We start from the raw sequence: 10990 nt of genomic DNA, 5'->3' as shown, positions 1-10990 counted from the left end.
GCGTATGGAAAGGTGGTGTTATGGCCACGGCGTAAGCAGAGAACCTGTTGTCAGCAAATTCCTAGTATTGCCTGTCCATCCTAGGCAAACTTGGGACCAGAAGTTAGCGCTTTCTATAGCTCGGTAGAATAAATCAAACTCAGAAAGAAAATTATTTTGGTATAAAAATTGATTTGACATGTGCTCCATCCAGCTGATTTATTCTATATCGTTCCTCTTTATATATAGAAGCAAAAGCTGACAGGTTGCTTGATTTGCCAGCTTAGGTATATATAGCCAGTCAAAACTGGCTACACTCCACCAGCAACTTTTCAAATAGGGCAATGATCTATTTGTGGCCAAAGATACTTACTTCAAGAGGTATCAGTGTCAAGAAGCAAAAAGCTGCTTGTTTGTTTGGACCAGGGCACTCATGTGCATGTAGAAAGGCAACGTTAACATTTATTATGTAAAATTACACACAGAAGGGCTCCAAAATAGAAATGCCTTAATAATTATCTCATATTCAGTGTCATGTCCACTTCTGAACACACATTTTCCATTGAACAGCTTTGTGTGTTCTCTCACGCATGGGAGTAGCTCCAATTAAACATCTGCTGAACCATCTATATCATCCTCCTCCTTCACATCCTTTCTTCAGACTCTCGTTTGCAGCGGCGTGTGTAAGAAGCTCCACAACTGTCAGGCAGCTGGTCTGTGCTGACTACTGGGCATTGCATTTGTTCTTCATGTTTCCCCATCTTTGATCACAGGGTGTCTCTCAGACTTGCCTGACACGGGAGGGACTATTTTTGGTCTGGTGTTCATTCGGCACGATTCCTGCTTAGTCCAGGAATGAGCTGATGGCCTATGTGTAACCATTGTATTAAACAGCAGCAGAAAGGAGACAGCCCCAAAGCCTCCCTAGCACCATTCACAAATGTCCAGAGTGGGTGTCTCTAGCATACTGTCCTGGTAGAGTTACCTTTTGGGTGTGTCGTAATTTTTCCAGTTTCGCCTGATAAATGCTTAATTGTGATAGCAATACCCTGATTAAGGCATAAAAGAGGAATTACACATAAGTGGGTAGGTCTTATTTCAGGTCTCCAGGTGGAAATCAAAAAAGACCCTGGTGGGTATACACAAAGCTTCCTTGCCCACCCAGGTCAAGGACCTTACTCATGTTGAGTAAGTGTGACCCCACCAATTTCAATGGGACCATTTCCACAGTGACCTGTGGTAGGATGTGAGTCGGGAAAAAGATTTGGTAAGTACTTTATTGTAGTTCTTGGAATTACTCACTGTATATACTGATTAAAACCTCTTCTCTTCAGTGATCACTTTTTCCATAGGGAAAAAAAATCCACCTTTCTTTTGTCACTTGTTTCATTTGAGAAGGTACAGCAGAGCACCACTCCTGAGTTAGGGCTCATAACACTTTGCCTCACTGGGTTTTCTTTCTCCTTCTTCCCATTTTATCCTTCTTTTTGGAGAAGTACTACGTAAAGCTGTCAGATATAGCTCTTCACAATCACACAAGACATCAGCCCTGCACATCTTTACACACTGCCAGCCACAAGCCATTTCCCAACACCCTCCAGCAAAACTACGGCAGGTAGTACAGAAGACTGTAAACCACAGACTTCCCTTGATGTTGTCGATCCCAAAGGTGTGAAGGGATGATTTGGAAAACCTTATGCTGGCATTAGCAGTCCACAGGGATCTGGGTGCAAAGCTCTAGCAGGGAAAATCACAGCAGAGTGGAAGCATTCCTTATGAATGTATGTCTGCACGTGTGGAACTGAAATAGCTCCCATCACTTTCCTTACATTAGCCTTAAAAAATAGAATGGTGCCTGCCAATTCCATCTCAAGTTTCACCCCTCTGAAATATGTGCACTTTCACCAGCTGTATATTTGGCCCAGGGTAATTACTGTAGTGCTAATTTTACTTGAGATGATGAAAGCACTGGAACAGCCAAACCATGTAAAGGGAGGAGATGCGTACAGCTGATCCAGTCTTCTGGGTCCTTTTTTGAGTGAGGAAAGTCATGACTTTGACTTGTAGATTTGCTCCTTAGGGAGGCTTCTTCTTACAAGAGTTACCTGAAACACAACTGAAGCTAGAGAAGAGCGAGGTCAAGGATACTTGTGTACTGGAAGATAAAAGCACTGAGTACTGAAGTGTTGCCTTGTAGTAAATTACCTTATAGAGATTACTCAAATAGATCAGCTTCTTTTATTTTCTCTCCTGTGAGAGAAGCCACTTCCAGACACCAAAAGCACAAAGATGCTTGAATGTCTTCTATTTCTCTCTGCTTCTTCCAAAAAGATTCAAAGTCAATTGACGTTTCTAATGAAGATTCAGAACAGACACTTATTCTATCCAAACCAGTTCAGCTTGAAAAAATTACAGTAATGTATGGTCAGAGGAAAAGCAATTTGCCAGAGCTTGAAGAGTGTGAATAACGCAAAGCAAACAGCTCTCTGCAGCATTCGCTCGTGCTTTCAAATCTGCTCACCTTAACTGTGCACCCATCCTGGCTTCACCTGGGGGTTCTGGTGACCAGCATCAAGGATGGCCGGGCCCAGAGAGTGGTGGGAAATGGTGTGAAATCCAGCTGGAGGCCAGTGACAAGTGGGGTTCCCCAGGGCTCAGTGCTGGGTCCAGCCCTGTTCAATGTCTTCATCAATGACCTGGATGAAGGCATCGAATGCACCCTTAGCAAGTTTGCGGATGACACTAAGCTGGGTGGAAGTGTCGATCTGCTGGAGGGTCGGGAGGCTCTGCAAAGGGATCTGAACAGGCTGGACCGCTGGGCAGAGTCCAATGGCATGAGGTTTAACAAGGCCAAATGCCGGGTCCTGCACTTGGGGCACAACAACCCTATGCAGTGCTACAGACTGGGAGAAGTCTGTCTAGAAAGCTGCCTGGAGGAGAGGGACCTGGGGGTGTTGGTTGACAGCCGACTGAATATGAGCCAGCAGTGTGCCCAGGTGGCCAAGAAGGCCAATGGCATCTTGGCTTGTATCAGAAACGGCGTGACCAGCAGGTCCAGGGAGGTTATCCTCCCTCTGTACTCGGCACTGGTGAGACCGCTCCTCGAATACTGTGTTCAGTTCTGGGCCCCTCACCACAAGAAGGATGTTGAGGCTCTGGAGAGAGTACAGAGAAGAGCAACAAAGCTGGTGAAAGGGCTGGAGAACAGGCCTTATGAGGAGCGGCTGAGAGAGCTGGGGGTGTTTAGCCTGGAGAAGAGGAGGCTGAGGGGTGACCTCATTGCTCTCTACAACTACCTGAAAGGACGTTGTAGAGAGGAGGGTGCTGGCCTCTTCTCCCAAGTGACAGGGGACAGGACAAGAGGGAATGGCCTCAAGCTCCGACAGGGGAGGTTTAGGCTAGACGTTAGGAAAAAATTCTTTACAGAAAGGGTCATTGGGCGCTGGAACAGGCTGCCCAGGGAGGTGGTTGAGTCGCCTTCCCTGGAGGTGTTTAAGGCACGGGTGGACGAGGTGCTGAGGGATATGGTTTAGTGTTTGGTAGGAACGGTTGGACTCGGTGATCCGGTGGGTCTCTTCCAACCTGGTTATTCTGTGATTCTGTGATTCTGTGATAGTGATTAAGGAAAGCTGAGCAGTGTAGTGATTTCTAACTTCTATAAACTGGGAGGATTTTTTTAACAAAACACTCGGAAATTATTGGCATTGTTGGCCCTCGATCCGAAGCACACCCCACCAGGAAAGATGAACAAAGCCAGCCCGTTGTGCTCTGCTCTGGTCTGTTCTGCAAAGGTTTTTATGTCACCTTTGCTGTCAGAGAGCACAAGCACCTTCCAGTACTGTAACAAGCGACATGACGAGCCTCTGTTCATTCACTTTATCTCTTTGTCTCTCTCGCTTGCTCTCTCACTCTTTACTCTTTGCCACTGATTGCCTCTACATGTGATCTCTGGCCTTTGTCAAATCAAGATATTCACAACCTGGGTGCTGAATGTTCCCTCTGCCTGAGCCCGTGACCGATGGCCTTGGTAGGCATTTGGCTCCCAAGTTAAGCGTGTGCTTAGATTAGAGTGAAATATGTATCAAAGTGCTACTCTGTATTAAGGTGGTTTTTTTGGCCTGAGGCTTCTGAGGGTGAATGTGGACTTCTTTTAATCAGCCTGGCTTCTCCATGAGCTACAGACCAGCGGCATTTTTCTGCAAATTGCCTTACGCCAACAACAAACTGCAGAAAATGCTAACTCATGCCATCCCAGTCTGCAAGCAGGGAAGGGACTGGCAGCAAGCCCTGCCCCCTCCCCAGCAACTGCAGCACCCAGGCTGTATTACAAATCAGTATGAAAACCTAGCACAGCCCTGGAAAAGCTCAGGGGTCCTGGGACGTGCCATGTCACCCATGGACCATGATGACACCAGGATTCACAGTCTCAGTGCGCTGCAGCAACTTTGACATTTCACAGATTTTCATACTGATTTTTAATACATGATGGGAAAGAGCACAATCCTTTCCCCTCCAGCTCCAGCCTCTGTCACAAGGTTGCTTAATAGGGTTTGGGCATTAACTCAAATAATATCAGAGGATCAAAGCCAACTTTTGAAGTATTAGGGAGATTACAAAGAAACAAATGGCTCTTGCCTTCTGAGGTGCAACATTTCCAAGTGAAAAGCAGGGGAGAGCCTCCTTCTGTGGCCATCCTTCCCCTCTGTCTGTGCATCTTGATCAGGCCAAAAAAGAGTCCAGGACATGCAATTTGGCCCAAATTTTAATGCAGGATGCCCAAGTATGGGTGAGGAATCCTTCCACCCCTGTGCATCTGTGTATAAATGAAAGGCAGAATTTCGCCTGGAGGCATAAAATGGCACCAAAAAAGTGAATAAGCAGCACAAGATCATGACAGCAGAAGAAAGGAAGCAGTGGCATTTACTCGCGGAAGATTATTTCACATGACAGAGGTGTTTTAGTGGGTGGACCTTAAAGGTCTGGTCCAAATAATCGGTCAAAAACAATATCAGGAAGTTTAACCAAAAAATTTTAGGTTGGCGTGGTTTTACTCATCTGTTCAGTTTTAGTTTTGAGGGAAATTGAGAAAGATGCCAGCTAATTTGATTTGTCTACCTCCCTTCCAGCCATGCAGGAGTTACGAGCAGGGCTGGACTATCATTTTGTGTCAGCGATCTACCCCTCTGATTGCCGGGGCGTCGTGTCTCCTGGCCAGGCTCTCCTTGCTCTGCTTGGCTTCCTGAGTAGGGAGGTGGAGGCATGGGGGAGAAGAGATGCTAGGATGGCTGTGAAAGGTTCCCAGGCTCTCCCAGTCAAGCTGGGATGGCTCCACATCAGTTCCAGCACCCCAAGGACCCTCTTTGGTGCAGCTATGGCTACAGAGATTGCTATGTTCAATCAGAGCTGGCAGTGCTTTGAAATCACCAGCACAAACACGCATACAGTCACCCAGTCTCCTATCAGGGAGTGGTCTGCACCACTGCCACCAAGATGGAAGTTCACATTTGATGTAAATGGGCACAGTGCTGGCTCCTCAGGAAATTGAAGCTTGTTTTCTGCCGTGTTTTTCCTTCCACAGTGGCCAATGATCTAATTCTGTGTTTTTAGCAAAGTTTATTTGCTTTCCAGGAGGGAAAATAAACTCTGATATTGTCACTTACGTTGTGGCCACGGACTCCAGGCAAAGTTCTTAGGTTCTGGTACAAACTGATAGAAAACACAGAGGGAATTTGCATCTAAGCTAATATACCAAAATAAAAAGCGTGAGAAAGTAAGGAAAGTAGTAGTTTGTGTGATTTTAACACAAATCAGATGCTTCTGAGTTTATAAATGCAGTTTTCACTAGAGTGGATATTCCGATAGGTAATAAAGTACAGTGACAATAAATGATCACCGCCAGAAATGCAATATCCACATTGCAATGCAGGAAACCCCCCTAGGATTTTAACAGAAGTTCTCCAAGTCACTTCTGGGTATAGTGTTCTGCTGTTGGAAGCAGGTTTCATCATGTACCCACATATTTCACACCATCTATCTCTCAGGAACTGCCAAATGTCATCTGAGAAATTGAAGCTGCCCAACTTCAATCACTTCAGTGAACCAAGTTGTGTAACACAAATGGGTCAGTAGGAGAGCTGCAGAAAAGGCATCTATTTTGCATTAATTTTACTTAGAAGAGATGAAATGCTTCTAGCTCTTTCTATCACAGTTGAATTTTTCCTTTCTTGCCACTCCCTTTCCCATTGGAAACTTTCCACATTTCCATCTGTGATGGCATATACATGGTGACAAAAGCCAAACTAGATCTCTGCTTCATCCTGTCTCTTGCAGCTGTGGTGACATTAGAGAAAACTTCAGTCTGTAATCATTATCCTTTCCTCACCTGAACAGAACACTGAAAGGTAAGTTACCACCTTTTTTTGCTAACCAGGATGCTGTTGTGCTGGGAAGGCTGGTGGCAAGATGCTGCAGGGGCAGAGAAGTAGACCAGGAACACATCTTTACCCCTTGTAGCTCTCCCAAACCTCTCACCTTGCCTAAAAACCATTCACAAGAATCAACTCACCAAACCTTGATAACCCCCAAGACAGGAGATTGAGCTTTCATTCCTCAGGAGAGGAATCCAGCCGCTGTCTCTAAGCACAGCGGACTCTGCGGGTGAATGTTAAGTTGGCTGAGCACCGTGTTGGTTTTTGAGTAAGCAGGGGACTTGACAAGTGACAGCCATTGTAGGGTTCTCAGTGAAAAACCTGTGAATATCTACTCCCTTGAGAGCCCTCCTGCTCACATACAATATTAACATAACCAGAAGTTTGCAAGCCAGAGAAATACAAAGATATTCTTACCCTGTTCTGTTCAGCTGACCGTGAGCCTATCCTGATTTTAGAAAATCTGGCAGGCCAGTAACACTAGCAAATGAAGCTGTAAGGAAGAATGAAAGTGGTCACGAAGTTTTCTATGTGTAAATTGCTGGCTCTTAACCCTTTTCCTTCCAGGAATTGTCAAGTTCCCTATGTCAGCTCCATGGGCATGTTCTCACCACTTTGGCAAGTTTTATTAACCATTAACTCCCTTTCCCTTGAAATACTCAAAGAATGGGCACTACAAAAGATCATTAGATAACTTTGAAATTAATAGGAAAATACTAGCCTTGTTAATATGCAATTGCTTGGACAGTTGTATCACCTATACTAGGGTCCTTCTCATTAGTCTGAACATAGGGTCTGTATTGCTGGACAAAGAAAAATAAAGAACATTTCCATGTCACAAATGATGCTGGGTGCTAGTTTACTGCATTACTAAAAGATTATCCATAATCTCAAATTGTGGAAATAGACCACTAAATGGTAATACAACTGTCTTGCTACAGCAAGGCCTCTAGAAAAATAAAGAAAGGGCAAAGTATGCATTAAATAACTGATTAACATTTCCTAATCATGTTAAGGCCTCTGATGCTGCAAAATTAAGTATCTGTTGAAAGCTGAGAGAGAGCTCAGTTTTACCAAGAGGTACTTATATTTTGTAGGATCCGAAAGTTTAGGTGGAAATTAAAGATCCTTTCAATTAGGCATCTTGAATTATTGAGAATTGAGCCTCATGGAATATAGTGTCAGAAATAAGTTGTCTCTGGCAGAACTTCTTGAGTTGCTTTTGAATTGCTAATTATATACAGGTACCGTTAGCTATGGATTACTATTTGTAATTCATGATTTCAAGATTTCTTCACCTTGCTTCCTGCATCCAACATCTGCAGTAGCAAAGACTGAAAGTATATACTTATTTGTTTTCAAAATATTGTCACTGGCTGGTGATTTGTACCATAAGACTAAGTAGGACAGCCTGAAATCTTGAGTAAAGATTTTGGACACAATGTATCTGGGAAATAAAGACAGAAAAACTGTGAATGGGGTGGGAGTTCCACTATTCTCAGATACATAAACCAATTTCCTATATCACATTTTGCCCCTTCTATGAGTAAACACATTATTATCCAATATAACTGTGTTGCTGGCTGGACAGCTGTATATCCTATTTACTTGCAAAGCACAAAATACATTTATTTGGTCTCTCAAGTCTTATCAATCATGTAACTGTCTCTCTGTGGAATTTTCATTTGATTTACCCATTCCTTCTGTTACAAATGTGGCTCCATTTTTCCTCAGAGATCCCAGCATTAGACCTATAAAGATCCAGTTAATGTCTAAATCCTAGGGGTTTACTGTGGATGGGGAAACCACCTTTTCCTGATGAATTTTTTCCAGTTGACTTAATGGTTAAAGAAGAAAGGCTAACTTATGCCAGTTTACATGCATGGAAATGGTGAGACCAAAAAAAAAAGCCCAACTTGTTATTTATGGCATTTCTTCTCATCTTGTGGAAACTGACTCCTTTGATTTTACCAGACCATGTTTTCTTTGCAAGTACAATACAATTAAGCTATTTTCAGCTGGCAATAAAATCCTTGAGAACCAAAGCAGATTTGGCCATTTTAAGAGATGAAGACTAATGCAATCTGATAATTAGGGCATTTCACCGCCAAGACAGAAAAAGCAATTTAATAACATCTCCCATGCAGTAAGACAGGGGCTAAAGCCTCTGGTCTCAGCTGGCAAAGACCACGACTGCAATACAACTCTCAAATTTGTTTCCCCGGGGCATCTGCAGATCTCTGCAGGACTGAGGGCCGGGGTGGCTGTGATGGTCAAATGTGAGGATGCTGGAAAACAGAAAGTGCAGGGAGAAAAAATCCTTTCTTTCACTGGTGTGGCCTGGCTGAAATTTGTCTAAGAAAAAAAAGCATCCTGCTTTGTTACTGGCTCCTTTGCTCCTTTTCTTACACATCCTACGCTGGTATAAGATGTGACTGTTCTGGACTTTCCGAGCCTTTCTTATCCCTCGGTATCGTTTCTTCTGCAGATAACAGCTCTTGTCTTGTAAAGTCCTCAGACAATGACCGTTTCACATAGCTCTTCTGCTGTTTCAGTGAGGAGGCTCTGTAGTGAGGGAGTAAGACTTCTGCAGCTAGGCTATATCAAATTAGAAAAAACACTTATTGAGAGAAGGAAAACAAACCCTCGCTCACTCTTGAGGGTTAAGCTTTCAGCTGTCTCTCACCCTCTTTGTCCTGGCTTGTTGCAACAGGAAAGGGTTTTTTAGAAACTTTTCTTGTAACTTCAACTTCCCTGTTTGGGGGATTTGGAAGTACTTCTCTTGCTGGAGTCCATGCAGATGAAAGACAGCTTTATTACGGTTCTCATTAGCTGTATAATAGATTAGAATCGATATTTCATTCTAAGAAGAGCTTTCTGGGCAAAGCTGCTCCGACTTTAAGAAAGCTGTAAAATAGTCGTGATGTATCCGTTCTACCCTTCCTCAGTGCGAAATCCTAGCTGGTTTGACCTGCAAGTCTGCACTGCTGTGAATAACTCTTACTCATTTTGGCGGATCTGGGATCTCCGGGTCTAGCAGGTCTGTAGTCTTTATCAGTTGGTTTGCATGAGTAAAGGCTGAGTAAGAGTCTACAAGGTCAGACTGTAATCTGTAATATCTTATGGATATTGTAGTTTGTTGAACCCACCCCCCAGCAAACTGCGTGTTTTCTCAGCAGAGCATCTCTTAGCAATAGTGGATTGCAGCTCTACTTTATTTTACTTACATATGGATGAGTACACAGTTCTTCAGGGTGGGTCAAATTGTTGCTATTTTAGCTGTTAATAGGAGCACACACACTCGGAGGAATGGGTGATTTTTTTTCTTTGATATAAGTACATGAACCATGTAATAACTGTGCCTGTGGCTTTAAAATCCTGTGAATTTGATGATCTTTGCCTTACTGATTGAATAGAATAATTGCAGTCATTCCCTCTCAATCTGGGGATTTTCTTTCCCCAGATTCATCATTCAAAAGAAACTTACCTGTGCTAAAGGGCTTTTCTTTATTATAAATGAACAGAAACATTGAAGAATAACTTATAAATGATATGATTGCCCAACGTGCCAGATTGCTCAATATGTACAAGCACTTGTCTTCTGTTCCCCTCTCCCCAGTATGTAAATTTTGCATATGCTACACACATAACACCAGGGGCTTTAAAAACCAGCTGCTTTTGGCCATTGTATTTGTTGCTGCAACAATGTGGTGCTTCCTCATTCGGAGTATGGGGAACTTGGCAAAAACTGTAAGGGACAGTAAGGGCAGTTGGTGGCAATACTTCAGCAGCAATCTGTGTTTCTAAAGCCTTTACTCCACGAGAAAGCATTTGGGCAAAGCATTTTCACTGAGTATTTAAAGGCAGCTAATGTCAGAGTTGTAAACTTGTGAAACAAAGAGTTTAAACAAGAGTGACTGCAGGCACCGGCATTGCTCTGGGAAGTAAGGAATCATATTTAGAGCCTGTTCTGGACGTTGTAAGGAAGCTTGCCGGAGGAGAGTGACCGACCCACTTGGACCAGTCTATCCCTCAGCAGCTCCAGGCAGAAGATCTGACCACTGATTAACACCGTCTTCTCCTGGAAGCATCCCTAGCACCCATGTTCTGGGTGTTGCAGAAGCTACCATCACAGCCCTGGGTGCAATTCAAGGTGTTCAGGACCATTTCCAAAGCCATGTGTGGTCTGCAACCCTTGCATTCAGCAGTCACCTTTGCCCTTATCTTTCCAGCACACCACACAGGGCTCCCTGATGCATTTCAGCTGTTAGCACTTTGGAACTCGGCTTTCTGAGGGCAGCGGGAGAGCGTTGCGGCAGTGGACACCTGCCTCGGAAACTAACACCCCTGCACTGTCCATCAGAGCTGGAGCTTGGCAAACTTCAGAGTGTGCTTACAAGGCTGTTTTTGTTCCTGCAAGGCTCCCAGCCAGACATTTCATCCCTGTTTTCTTTGTCTTAGGCCACGTCCACTGTAGGGAGGGCAAGCTATTAAAAACCATCTTGATTTCTGCATATTTCAACAATGGCCAGCCAGCCTGCGAAGCAAGCTGCCACAGGTGATCTGCAAAACAAAGAAACGGG

The sequence above is a fragment of the Phaenicophaeus curvirostris genome, chromosome 19 (genome assembly GCF_032191515.1).
Source record: "Phaenicophaeus curvirostris isolate KB17595 chromosome 19, BPBGC_Pcur_1.0, whole genome shotgun sequence".
NCBI classification, from domain to species: Eukaryota; Metazoa; Chordata; class Aves; order Cuculiformes; family Cuculidae; genus Phaenicophaeus; species Phaenicophaeus curvirostris.
This window is presented reverse-complemented; position numbering follows the sequence as displayed.